This window comes from Mandrillus leucophaeus, unplaced genomic scaffold, assembly GCF_000951045.1.
Source record: "Mandrillus leucophaeus isolate KB7577 unplaced genomic scaffold, Mleu.le_1.0 Scaffold113, whole genome shotgun sequence".
In the NCBI taxonomy this organism is placed as follows: Eukaryota; Metazoa; Chordata; class Mammalia; order Primates; family Cercopithecidae; genus Mandrillus; species Mandrillus leucophaeus.
The window spans coordinates 4358660-4370217 of NW_012099543.1; the positions used below are offsets into that span (position 1 = coordinate 4358660).

Consider the following 11558-nt stretch of genomic DNA (forward strand, 5'->3'; position numbering starts at 1 on the left):
CTGAAAGCACATTTTTAATCCCCTTCATTACCAGACTAGAAAGGGTATCAGTTCTCTTCTTCCTAGACATACAATAATGAGTACCAGGCTTGAGTCCTTATCGCCCGCCTTCATTCCTATGCACTAAAGCAGCTTACCAAGCCGGATGCTCTCCACGTGACTCGGCTCTGCGTTCCATCCACGGAAGAAAGCGCCACGCTGCGTCCTATTTGCAAGGCCTATTCCTTTCACCTTCTAAGTCACATTTGTTATCTCTCTTGTCACAGAAGCTGATTCGACAACACATATTCAGTTATATCCTCCCCTTCATCTCACGCCGCAGCCAGGATGAAGGGACGCACCTGGCATTTAAACCTGGGTGCTGAAATGCCTCGTGGCTTAAACCGCTGGCTAAGGATTCCCACTTACATCTTTGCAACAGCTACATTTTGGTAAACGAGTAGTCTGTGCTTCTTGAATGGAGAGGCTGGCTATTTCCCTGCAGCCATATTCTCCTTATGGGCGATCCCTTGAGCATTCTCCTTAAGTGGTGCTTAGAAGAAGATGCCCAGGGGTTCTGAACACAAGGCCAGATACCAGCATCAGTTTTCCGCATTGATGGAATCCTGCTGCTGATCACAAGACTAAGCGGCAGCAGGGGGGAATGGGGCGGGGCCAAAGCCTGGGTATTGAGAGGAGGGGCAGGGGGCGGAGTGAGCAGGGGTAATTGCTGATCCCCAGTGCAGCCGCCCCTCTGTAGAACAATCCTGGGGAGTGGGCCTGGCTGCCAGGAGAGGTTCTGGCAGGTCGGTAGGGAGGGTGGGCAAGGGGGGCCCAGGCACAGGGTTCAAATGCCAAACAATCTCAGGGACACACAGGCAGTACCTCTGGTAGCAAACGAAGCCATCAGGCACCCTGAGGGATGAGCTGAGCCCACCGTGGGGTCTCAGGCAGGGCCTCCAAAGGCAGCAGGTGTGACAGGACCAGCATCGTGGGTGAGGCAGTGTGCCGGCGCACAGGGCCCCGAGCTTGTTTGAGGCTCTGCTGCCGCCATCTTGAAATTTTAAATAATTCTTTCACTAGGGACTTGGCATTTTTATTTTTTAAATTTAATTTATTTTATTTTTTACTGTGCCAGTCCCAAAAACTGCGACCTGGATTAGGGAGGGGAGGTCAGTGTTTCTTCTAAGGTGATGGGATCCCAGCCAACAATTTAGGGCTTGGGGTAAAACTTCCCCCAATCCCACAATCTCCATCACTCTCTATCTCCTTCCCCTGCTTGATGTTTCTTTACAGCAGTCTTCACTTCCTGAAATTAAAGTGATTGTTGTTTACTTTGTTTATTGCCCATCTCCCTTTTGCCTGTAGGAAGCAAGGACTTCGTCTATCTTGTTCACGGCAGTATCTCCAATCCCTACAACAGTGCCTGGCACATGCAAACAAGTGCTGAATGAATGACTAACTTCAGGCCTTGGGAAAGGTAAGACCCCAGGATCCCAGAGGAATTGCTGCATTCCATGGGGATGTGGGCAGCGTCTGGAAGTATCTCAGTCCTGTGCAGAGTCTCAGGAAGAAGAGGAGCTCTGTGTCAGGACAGGAGGATCCTGTGTCTAGGGAGAGATCTGCCATAAGGGTGAGATCGGTGGATATGTTGCAGGTGGGAGAATCACTAGGGAACCTGAGGCAGGTGAAGGTAGCGTAAATAAGATTGGAGGTTGGTAACACTCAATTTTTTTTTTTTTTTCTGCCTGAGAGTAATATCCAAATTGGCAATTGATATGCCAGCTTACGTTGGCTTGTTCCAAAGGTAAAGCTAAAGTGGAAATGTGCTAAGTTACTGCCCAGCAGAGTAGAAGCAACTTCCAAAGTTTCACAAAAGCATCTACTGATTAGAATTGCCTATGGGGCTTGATTTAAGACCGCCACTGATGAGGCCACCACCCTGTAACATTTTAGGATTGTCAGAGCACGAACTTATGTCAGTGCACTTCTCGTTATCTTTTAGTGCACTGTGCTCACGAGGCCCTGGACCCTGAGGTGCAAATGCATGTAGGGGTGACCTGAGCCTGGAGTGTACCTGGGACTCATGAGCGACAGCTCTGAACCTTCGGAACTGTTTTCAAAATGTTCCAAATGAAACAGACTTTTCTCTTTATGATCTGAGCACTTCCAAAATATTTTCTTCTCTCTGAACTAGCCTCCCACCTCCCCCTGACTTGCGTGATGGACAAACCGAGGTGCTGTAGCTGTGGTTTTAATAAACAATAAGCTTGTGTCCCTGTGAGCAAAACATAATAAACTTTTGGCCGGGTGCGGAGGCTCACTCCTGTCATCCCAGCACTTTGGGAAGCTGAGGTGGGCAGATCACGAGGTCAAGAGATTGAGACCATTCTGTCCAACATGGTGAAACCCCATCTCTATTAAAAAAAAAAAAAAAAAAAACAAAAGTTAGCTGGGCATGGTGGCGCATGCTTATAGTCCCAGCTACTCCGGAGGCTGAAGCAGGAGACTCTCCTGAACCCGGGAGGCGGAGGTTGCAGTGAGCCGAGATCGTGCCACTGCACTCCAGCTTGGCAACAGAGCAAGACTCCGTCTCAAAAAAAAAAAAATTTGGAGGCATTGGCATTGAAGAAGTATGTTGATTTCCAATTAGTCTGAATGACATGTTGGAAAACTAGGTAAAGCAAAAAAAAAAAAAAACAAAAAAACCAAAAAAAACCTTTAATCGCCAAACATGCTGCTGTGCCCAGTAGGGTCACTCCTCCTGGTCTCAGTTTAGATGAAACTTTCACCTCCATCAGTCAGAGCAGGTGAGCACCAAAGGATGAGAGACTGTTGGGTTTGTCATTTAGGCAGGATGTGAGTTTCATTTAATAAGGAGGAAATTATGTTTTCAAGTGTTTTGTTTTTTCCAGCTTTATTGAGGTATAATTTACAAATAATTGTGTGTTTAAGGCATACGTGATGTTTTCACATATGTATACATTACAAAATGGTTACCACAATCAACCTAATTAATATATCCATCACCTCCCACAGTTAGTTACCTTCGTGTGTGTGGTGAGAACATGTAAGATCTGCTCTCTTAGCAAATTTCTAGTATAGAATACAGTAACTATAGTTGCCATGCTGTATGTCAGAGCTCCAGAACTTCTTTAACCTGCCTAAAATGTTGAGCCCTTTGACCCCATCTTTCCACCCCTGCCCCATTCCCCCTGGCAACTATTATTCCACTCTCTGCTTCTATGAGTTTAACTTTTTTATTCTATAGAAATGAGATCGTCTAGTATTTTTCTTTCTGTATGTGGCTTATTTCACTTAGCACGTCCTTCAAACTCATCCATGTTGTCTTGGATGACAGGATTCCCTTGTTGTCTTAAGGCTCAGTAATATTCCATTGTGTATATACACCACATCTTCTTTATCCATTCATCATCAATGGACATTCAGGTAGCTTCCACATCGTAGCTATTGGGAACAGTGCTGCAATGAACATGGGAGTCCAGATGTCTCTGATGATGACTAAGTATTTTATTTTTGCCTTCTCTACAGCATAGTGGTTAAGTTCAAGATCACTGAAGCCAACATGCCTGGGTTCAAATCCCAGCTCTGATACTTGTTAGCTCTGTAACCTTTAGCAAATTAACTTCATTGTGCCTCAGTTTCCTTATCTGAAATATGAATTCCTAACATATTGGGGAGGAATCAGTAAATTTATACATATAAAACGCTTAGAATGGGGCTTGGTGTATCCTAAGAATTCAATGTATTTTAGCTGTTCTTGTCATCTCATTATTCTTGTCACCATTTTTTCAGCCCATCTCTTCTGATGGGGAAATCAATGTCTATTCTCTCATTTATCCTATTCCTGTTTGGATTTACAGCTCTTGAGGCAATGGTGTGGACTGAGTTTTATGACATCTCTCATTTATTCATCTATTACTTAGTCAGTAAAGATCTCCGCAGTTTAGAAAAAGGCATAGCATGAACGTCTTTAGTGCAGGGAGTGGAATGAGTGCTGATTCTGACCTCTGGAGGCCTGACCTAATGATCACAGTGTCACGGCTGAGTTTCCCGCCTGTTAGACACAAGCTGTTTAAGGTGGTGACCAAATATATCAGGTGACAGGCAAAGAAAGATGAACTATGGATGTGGAGAATACCATTTATGGTGTTCATTTAGGGTTCCCTAGAGTCAAATCGAGTCTAAGACTTACTGGAAAGAATAAGAACCAAATCAAACCTGTTATCACAGTGGAACATCTCTTTCCAAGGCACCTTATAACCAGGCATAACTCCAAGTCATGTAATCTGCAAAACGGAGATAATTATACCTGCCTGCTCTGTGTCACACAGAGGCAGTGTGAGGATTAATTAAATAATGACTGCCAAGAACGCCGAGCTCCTTTGAGATAAACGCTCTGCAAATGCAATCTTAGATGATTAGTCAAAATTTTATTCTGTAAATATCAGGACAGACCTGCAGCTTATGAGACCAGGTTCATAAAGACCACATCTGCACTGCTGGAATTCCCCCAGAGGATAGAAGGCATGTCTGGAAAATTCCTGACACCAAACTAATACATTTCTAGAGAACCTTTGTTGTATATAGGCCCACATAACTCGACACATGCTTTCTTAACTGTTATCAGAGTCTTACACCAGGTGCCTGCATTTGGAGTCGTATCTTCCATAGTGACATTGCTCCCTTCCAAATGAATACCTCTGCTGTGGTTGGGGCCTCATTCAGCTGATTCCACTTCATGTGACTTTATCTTCATCATTGTAGGGTGACCCTCCCAGTTTTCCCAGAATGCAGGACTTTCAATGCTAAAACTGGGGCTAGTCCTGGGAAATCAGGGTCAGCTAGTCAGCCTAACATGGTGTGCAATAATAATGATACTGTGTTGCTTTGTAACCTCCTGGAATTTAATTCTGAGTCTTGGTAACCTGTTCTATAAAATATCCAGGCCAAAACTGATAACAAGAAATTCTTTTGTGAAAGGTGCAGTTCTCAATTATTTATGCTTAATACCAGAACGCCTGAAAGAAGGCATTATCATTACATCCATTTGACAGATGAGGCACGTGAAGATAAGGGAATTTGCTTAATGTTACTCAGCTGGCAAATTGGCAGGGCTGGAGTGCCTCGCCAGGTGATGAGGTACCAGGCCCCTGTTCTTAAGCATCATGCCATACTGGCTCTCTAAGAGAACTTCTAGGAGTCAGAGTTGATAATTTTCATATAAAAAGAGGCCATTTTGTTTCTTTATTTCTATCTATTATAACAACTCAATAAACTAAAGGGACATATCTTCTCTTTTTCTCTGACTGAAAAAGCAAAACACCTTAGGACTCCCTATGCAAAATGAGCAGCAACTATGTTACCTCTCTTTTGATTGCTCCCCTCCCACTGAACCGTCCCATGCTGCAGGCCACACCAGACAGGAGGGATGATGCTCCTTGCTTGACCGGCTGAGCTGCAGCTCTCTATCCACTGGGTCAGAATTGGAACAGGCATCCAGCGCCTCATGAATGCAGACCTTTCCCCACTCTGCTCCTCAAAAACTCAGGTATCCTGGGGTCAAGCTTCTTTTTCTTTTTCAAACCGCAGATAAAAAGTACTGGCTACAACTCCTTTCCATTGCAATTGAGTTACCGGCTCACAGTCCAAAGTTTGGTCAAGCAAGGAGCATCATTGCTCCTGTCCTGTGTGGCCTGCAACACGAGCCGGTTCAGTGGGAGAGGAGCACTCAAAAGAGAGAGAACAGATTTGCTGCTCATTTTGCACAGGGAGTGTTTGCTATGTGGCTGCCGCAACGAAACACCACAGACTGGGTAGTTTAAACAACACACTTATTTTCTCACAGTTCTGGAGTCTGGAGGTTCAAGATCTGGATGCCACCATGGCCAAGTTCTGATGAGAGCCCTCTTCCTGGCTTAAGGGTTAGCTGGCTGCCTTCTCACATGTGTAGGAGTGAGAGGACGAGCCGGTGAGCCCTAGTGTCTGTCTCCTCCTATAAGGAAACTAATTCCATCATGAGGGACCGACTGTCATGACCTTATCTAAATCTAATGATCTCCAAAGGCCACATCTCCAAATAGCATCACATTACGCATTAGGGCTTCCACATATGAATTTTTTTTTTTTCGTGGCAGGGAAAATCACAGCTCAGTCCATAGCAAGAGCTAATTGACTATCTTCAGGGTAATCACTCCACTCTAATGGGGGAGAACTAACTCTGGTAACTGAAAGGTTATTTTCTCCCCTTATTGTGCCTAAACCAAAGTGGCTTTCTGATCCCTGTCTTGTTTCTGTATAAAAAGAGCAAAAAGTAATTTTCATGTGCAGGAGAGGTTCTCATTCTACCTGTGAAAAATAGTATCAGCTTACTTAGTTTGGGGCTTAGTGTTTTAAGGATGGTAGCTCCAAGAGGCCTTGGCATATAACATTCCTACCCTTGAGTTTGAATTCAAAATTCAGATTGAAGTGGCTCAATCAAAGCAAAGTATTATTTTTTTTCCATTCTATAATTAGCCATCGCCAATAGCTAGTTGTCTAGCTGTTAATTCCTGTTTATATCCTGTAGTTCTTCAGCACATGCAGAATCGCTGTCACAAATCAGGGAGCGGAAAACAGACATCATGTGAAACAGAGGGAATATGATTGGCTTGCTGAGCCAGAAAGATTAGGCCTCTGAACAAGTGGTCTCTGATTAACTCTGAATTCTGACTGATTGAAGGTGTTTCACACATCAACAAATTCCACGGATGTTTCTATCGTCCACCTTTTGTTTGTTTTCATCACTATGCCCAGCCATTCCACCACTCAAGCTTTGGTTTCATGAAAAAAGCAAAACATTAAAACATTTAATATGTGTTTCTGCTATCATGCCACCTCCCTGGAGACACCAGTCATTTTCTGAGGAGAGTAAACACTAGGTTAATTATGGGAGCCTATGCCAGAGGTGACCTGGCACGAATCCCACCTTCCATGCTTTTTGTTGGTTGTCTTTGTCTTAGGGTTTTTGCAAGAATTAAATAAAATAATTTGCATATGTAAAGCGCTTAACATGGTGCCATGTGCAATGAATATTAGTTCATTTAATTATTTTAATAATCCTGTGGAAAAAGTGATTTTCCCTTTGTATGACATAAGAACAGGCAGCTGAATGAATATTTGTTGAAGGAAGATTATCTAGACCAATGGTTTCCAGAATTTCGGATTTCAAGGCTCATTAAAACTAAAAAGGAAATTGGGATTGATGCGGGGCTGCTTTTTATTTTTCTAAGCTGAGGCATGTGAAAATTAATTTCCAGCTACTAGCAACAATATGGTGTTACAAACAAAAGAAGTTGTACTGCAGATATAATATAGAATTAAAACAATAGATTTAACTTATGGAAAGGCATGTCTTTACTCCTGTTTTTCTTGATTTGTTGAGGAATGGTGGAAGTAAGGTGGTCTGGCAGAGGACACGAACTCACATTTAGAAATCTCTAATCCCATCCAAACCTTTGCCTCCATAAACTGTCTGAGCCAAGTGGTTGTCGTTCCTAATTTTAGGGATCCTTGGGCATGAAGATTTCACAGTCTTCCTGGCAGCTTCTTCTAAAGTTTAATCATGCTTAAGTTATGTCTGAGCCGCCAGAGGATTGAATCCAACCAATGAAGAAAAAGCAGCCTGACCTGTCTGCCTTCTGGGCGGGCTGTGCCTTCTGAGGTGTTCACATGTATAATCAAATCTCCTTGTGGTCGTTCAGATTTGAAGATGAGCCTCACTCGGAGCAAGCAGTCCTAGAATTAAAAAGAAAAAAAAGTAAGCAATATGTGACTCTAACTGAAGGCTTTTTGCCCATTCTCTCTGGGAACATATAAGAATTCTGGAAGTATTTGAATCTATATAATATCCTTATGTCAAGTCATGAGATCTTCAATCAGAGTAAATATGAAATTACAGTAAATATGAAATCAGAGTAAATATGAAATATGTCATGGTCTGGTATACCTCAACATAAAATCCCACACAGCCATTTGAGCCACTGGGTATGTTTTACTTTTCATAGAAATTTCTGGGCCTCATAAAAGGACTTTTCATGTAAAGTAGTTATAAGAAAATGAAGTCAGACTCTCTCCACTTGACGTTTGTCACAATCATTGCGATGATATAGTTTGGGTATTTGTCCCCTCCAAATCTGATGTTGAAAATAGATCCCCAAAGTTGGATAGGGGTATTTATCTCTGGTAGGAAGTGTTTGGGCCAATGGGATGGATCCCTCGTGAATGGCTTAGTGGCCTTCTCATGATTAAGTTCTCACTCTTAGTTCCTGTGAGATCTGGTTATTGAAAAGAGTCTGGCACTTTTCTCCTCTCTTTCTCTTTTCTGCTCTCACCATGTAACACACTGGCTCCCCTTCCCCTTCTGCCATGACTGGAAGCTTCCTGAAGCTCTTACCGGAAGCAGATGCTAGCACCATGCTTCTTGTACAGCCTACAGGGCTGCGAGCCAAATAAACCTATTTTCTTTAGAAATTACCTGGCCTTGGGTATTCGCAAGGGTTTCCAATCTTTTGGCTTCCCTGGGCCACACATAAAATACACTAATCATAGCTGATAAGCGAAAAAAATTGCAAAAAAAAAAAAAAATCTCATAATGTTTTGAGAAAGTTTATGAATTGTGCTAGGTAGAATTCAAAGCTGTCCTGAGCTTCATGAGTCCCATGGGCCGCAAGCTGGACAAGCTTACTTTATTGCAACACAGACTAAGACATGCAAGGATCTGAAGTTTGTTGCTACTCACAATGTTCAGTAGTAATCTGGGAGGCTATATATTCCTTTTGGGGAAGGGTCAAGTAAAATAGGAGGACTGACTTTATTTGTTAAAAAGATTAATTCATGTTACAGATAAGTTCCACAGTGGGGCTGAATTCTCTTTATCCTTTAAAAATAAAAGCACAGTACCAAAAATCCATCATTTTTTTTTGTTTCTTTTAAGTTGGGTCTACACAAGGCAGCTAGTTACAGAATATGTTTCATTATTTGCATCCATTTGGTGTCTACATATAGCCTGAGAATGGTGAGAAGATTCGAGAGAACACGAATTTAACTTGAAATAAATTTAGAGGACAATCAAAAGAATTATTCTAAGACTCCTCCTGATATAACAAATCAATAGAAATTTTGAAGTAAAAGTTGGGCTAAGGTTTTCTTACATTCAGTGTCTTATTAAATCATGTTTTACAGTCATTTACCCTTCAGTCCTTACCTAAGATGACATCTTTTCTGTAGCCTCCAATCAGGATAGATGATTCAACAGAACAGTTGAAATTGTTATTATACTAGAAAACTTCAACATGTGGGTTAACTGTATCTGAATGCGAACAGCAAATGACATTATAAAATATCAACCTGTATTCTCAATCATTAGGATATTTACATATTTTAGTGTTTTTTTTAAAAAACCACCTTCAAATGAGTCTAATGAATTTCTATACACACATACATACACAGACATTCATGCCATGAACCAGGGAATTGCCAAAAGCACACTCCCCATTGTGACTAAATGTTACCGCTACATTAAAATGTTTTCTAGTTCTGAATCAATAAAGAAAGGTTTATGTTAAAAAAAAAAAAAAAAAGCTCCCAAGAACCCGACAGACAGCTGAGAAACAGGAAATATGTTGGCTTTAATCAATACACACCATTTTAAGTGAAAGCATCACTCCTCAGAAAAGGGAGTGTGCTTTGGGGAAAGCAGAAAGACGTTGTTCTATGGGGGGATTTCTCTTATCCAGGTGACTCTTTGTAATAAATTCTGAAAACTAAAATTAAACAGTAAATGTAGATTCCCTCTATGATGTGTGGGTGTTTTGAGTAAAGTCTTAATTGTGCCCTTTGTCCTCCTCCCTCAGAAAAGAAAATCTTTAAATAAACAGGGAGGGCCCAAGACTATACGAATTCACTCAATAGGACTCTTGCCAAAAGGAAGATGTTAAAATAGAAATGGCTCTAGTGGGCTTTCACAATCTAATGCCCCTGCTTTTAGCAAATTCAAGAAACTAGGACATTACTGGGTCCATATACTATCAAGGGATTCTCTTTTGAATACAAAGCACAACCTAGACTGTGTGAAGGACATCTGAGAAGGCCACAGAAACAGAGCAGGGAGAATGGTGGTAGTGTTTAAAGAAAACCTTCAGTGGAGTGATTGGAAATCAAGGCCATGTAAGGATAATGCTTTCCAGGATGATTTAAACAATCATCCTCAAAGGTGCAACTCTCCAAGTGAGTATGGACCATGTGTCCATAATGCTGTGTCTTTGCTAATGTATTACAGCATTAGTGCTATTTATAATCAACAAAATTACTAACACTGTAATCATGCGAGTTTGGTGATAGTAATTATGACAGAATAAACAGCAGTCAGAATGCCTTTGCTGCAGTTATTGATGTTGATGGCAAACACAGCCAAGGAAAGTTGGTTTTGTTTGTTTTTTCCTTTTTTCAGGAAGCCATCCAAGCAGGCAGAACCTGCAAGTGTTGGCCCAGAGAACGGTTTTATATACCTTTTAAAATTAGACTTCCTGAAAGGAGGTGTCACAAAGGTTCATTGGCGAAGGTTTGTAAATAGTTCACTTATTTTAAAAAATAATCACATATATGTTTCTGTCAATTATACTTGCAAACATATGCTCACCATTCCCCCTCGTGGAAAGGCTGTGGCTAATCCATGTTTGGAGCTGACACCCTTTCTGGGTCCCCTCTTTAGCGAGATCACGCACATGTGCTGCTGCCCCACCGAAGCGCCTGCACATTAGAGTTCCTTCTGTACTACTCTGAGCAGTTCCTTATGCATCTCTTACCACTGATGTTGGCTAAAAAATAACATTCAGAGACTTTGCTATCTATAATTAAGAGCTCTAGTGCTACTAGTGATATAAGGATTGAACTGATTGAGAAACAGACATTTTATCTTCTGGTTGGTTTTAATTCCTTGTGGATTAAATTATGAGTGAATGTTTCTCTCATTTCTTACTTTCCCTATAAGTAGTCTTTTCTACAGCAATATTACTACTCATTCTTAATAACTACCAGATGATAAAGTGAGCTGTCTATTTGGGAGACAGTGGGTGTGCATTCCAGTTATTCCATTCATCGTGTTTGCAGGACAGCAAAGGGGAGGGATTTCTGGGGTCTCTGGAGAGGGTGGCTTAAAAGACTACAGGATGTTAGTATCAACGCTTTGCTTCTTGTTGGAAGACAGCTTCATGATAGCTCTGGGATTGAATAGGCAAAGGCAAATAAAACAAAATCAATCGCCTTACAGTTAGGAGCTCTGTTAAACAGAGCACTTGTTTGAGTTTGTTTTTAAAAGTCCATGCCCTTTGACTCAGCAATGAACACTTCTAGAGATTTATCTTAAGGAAATAACTAAATCAGCAGCGAACATTTCTAGAGATTTGTCTTAAGGAAATAACTAGATCCATGGCAGAGATGTGCATTCGAGGATATTGTCCATATCATTGTTTATCATAGTCCCCATCTTGGCTCAGAACAGGAGAGATTAGGACTTGTCT

General features: G+C 41.6%; 1 long non-coding RNA gene across 1 annotated transcript in view; it reads right to left on the reverse strand.

Annotated features, from left to right (window-relative positions):
* Positions 1–7234: 7234 nt before the first annotated feature.
* The window catches only part of LOC105550456, a 13478-nt gene continuing 9154 nt past the window's right edge, over positions 7235–11558 (reverse strand). The window contains exons 4-5 of the long non-coding RNA XR_001007724.1: positions 9245–9349; positions 7235–7776 (exon numbers count right to left, since the gene is read on the reverse strand). This is a non-coding gene — a long non-coding RNA (uncharacterized LOC105550456). The remainder of the gene's footprint in view (positions 7777–9244; positions 9350–11558) is intronic.